The sequence below is a fragment of the Carlito syrichta genome, unplaced genomic scaffold, assembly GCF_000164805.1.
Source record: "Carlito syrichta isolate Samal-C Ts95f unplaced genomic scaffold, Tarsius_syrichta-2.0.1 Scaffold91638, whole genome shotgun sequence".
Taxonomy (NCBI): Eukaryota; Metazoa; Chordata; class Mammalia; order Primates; family Tarsiidae; genus Carlito; species Carlito syrichta.
The window spans coordinates 79,339-81,792 of NW_007035734.1; the positions used below are offsets into that span (position 1 = coordinate 79,339).

Sequence of the window (2,454 nt, forward strand, 5' to 3'; positions counted from 1 at the left end):
GGGCGGGGGTTTCCAGCCCCGGCGGCTCCCGGCGGGCCGCACCCGCTCTCCGAGTGTGTCGCGCTGCCCACGCCCTCGTCCACCCGCCGCAGTGCTTCCCCGTGAGGTGCTTTTGGCTGCCTTTGTGCTGTCGGCTTGTTCTCCGGGGATCGCACCCACGCGGAGCTGTTTCTGGCAGGCGCTGCGTCGGCCATCGACTTATTTTTTTGAAGAAGATCTGTGTTGTTATCGATGTTTTTCTACCTCCCCGACGACTTCGAGTCCTCTCTTTTGCCCGAGGCTTCGGTGTCAGTTGAGGCCTGTTGCGGCCCTGAGTGTTTGTGTCCCCAGCCCGTTGACCTTGAGACTTGGTGTAACAGGTTGCCCTCGGGAATTTGATTCGCGTGTGTGTATCACGGACATTTTCTTGTAACTTTTCTGTATCCGTTCGCCCCCATCCCCACCTCCCAAACTTCTGTGTTCTGAGTGAGCGTTTCCGTCCCTATATGCCCTGATGATGACCTAATGGCGCATTAATTTTGGCTGACAGCCGGGCTCGGTGGCTCAGCCTGTAATCCCGCGCCTTTGGGAGGCTGAGGTGAGTGGATTGCCTGAGCCCGCGGGTTCGAGACCCGCCTGGGCAGCGAGACCGCATCCCTACAATAAGTCAAAAAATCAGCCGGGCGTGGTAGCGCGCGCCTGTCATTCCGGCTACTCGGAAGGCTGGGGCGGAAGGATCGCCGGAGCCCGGCAGGTCGAGGCTGCGGCGGCCCGGAGCGGCCCCTGCACTCCAGTCTGGGAGACCGAGTGAGACTCCAACTCAAAAAAATAAAATATAAAAAATAATTTTGGCTGACGCTAAGTCTCGGCAGAATTAGCCGCTTTTTGGTTTTTGACTCAGAGTTCAGTGTACCATATTATATAGAGAGAGAAAGAATGAGAAATGGTTTGGAAAAGCCTTGTTAGAACGTCATTTGTGTAATGCGGGGTTGCAGAGTGTCCCTGTTTGTATTCGCTTCTCGCTAGACTTCATGGGGATCTCTTTTTGAAATTTGGGTCGTTGTGACCCCTCGTCCGGCGGCTCAAATTCTAGGAAAGTTCCTGTCACCAGGTTTCTGAATTGGTGAGGCTAGTTTAAAACTGTGGTTTTAAACTGTAGTTAGGTCCAGTGCCAATAGACAGACCATCGTTCAAATGAATGTTTTTGGTAAATTGTGTATGCTGGTTGCTGACCTTGGGCTTAGCTGAGCTGAAAATACCACACGAGAGGCTCTTATAAATGAGACCTTTTTAGTTGCTCTTGTCAGTTGTTTTTTTCATCTCAGAAGAGAAAAGGTACTATCCAGAGGAAAGGAACCGAACATTCTTACTCCTTACCTTACAGAGGGGGAGTGGTCATCTACACTTAAGGAGGGGACTATGGACTCCTGGAAATATTGCACAATTATACATTTTTGTGAGGCAAAGAGTGTTCATAGTGTCAGCTGATTCTCTTAGGACAGTGTTCCGTAAAAGCTTGAGAACTACTGCTCCAAGACTTCTGATATCTTTTTAAAATTAATGCCAGTGCCCTAACTGCTTTCTTATTGTTTAAGATTATGATAGTGATTTTTTAAAAGAATACCTTGGTTTGAGTAATTTTGTATACTAATGTATCTAGTTCCAGTGAGGGCTATATCTCTAATGTTCTTTTTCTCCTCAGGTTCCTTACCATAGGAAGAATATTTTCCTTGATGTTTAGGTGCTTTTATATTCATCTCAGAAACAAAATTCTGAACTCAGGACTTGGCAAGTAAGTAATAGTGGGCTAATCATTCCATATACTGTTTAAGCAGCTTGAAAACAAGTAGATAGAAATGGAACACTAAGTCATTAGCTTCAACAGATGATGAACATTAAACAATGACTGTAAAATTGGCTGGGCACAGTGGCTCAGGCCTATAATCCAAGCACTTTTGGAGGCTGAGGTGGAAGGATTGCTTGAGCCCAGGAGTTCAAGACCAACATGGGCAACATAGCAAGACCTCATCTCTCCAAAATCAAAAATTAGCTGGGTATGGTGGCATGTGCCTGTAGTCCCAGCTACTTGGGAAGCTAAGGCAGAAGGATTGCCAGACCATAGCTATGGGGAGCCATAATAACGCCACTGCATTCCAGCCTGGGAAACAGAGTGGGATCCTGCCTAAAAAAAAAAAAAAAAAAAAAGACTGAATTATTGATATTTAAGTTAAATGTTTTATTTTTCAACAAAGAAGTGTATTAAGTATAAAGCAAAAAAAAAAAAAAAAAAATGACAATTTTCCCAAACAGTCATTTTTATTAGATAAAGAAAAAGATACAGACTTAATTAGATTGAAGGAAAGCAAATGCTTTTTAAAAATGCTACTAGGCAAATTATATTTTATTTTACTTTATTTTATTTTATTTTTTTGAGTTGGAGTCTCACTCTGTCGCCCAGACTGGAGTGCAGTGGCC

General features: G+C 45.2%; 1 long non-coding RNA gene across 1 annotated transcript in view; it reads left to right on the top strand.

Moving 5' to 3' along the window:
• The window catches only part of LOC103262122, a 17,673-nt gene that overhangs the window by 241 nt on the left and 14,978 nt on the right, over positions 1-2,454 (top strand). The window contains exon 2 of the long non-coding RNA XR_504403.1: positions 1,682-1,771. This is a non-coding gene — a long non-coding RNA (uncharacterized LOC103262122). The remainder of the gene's footprint in view (positions 1-1,681; positions 1,772-2,454) is intronic.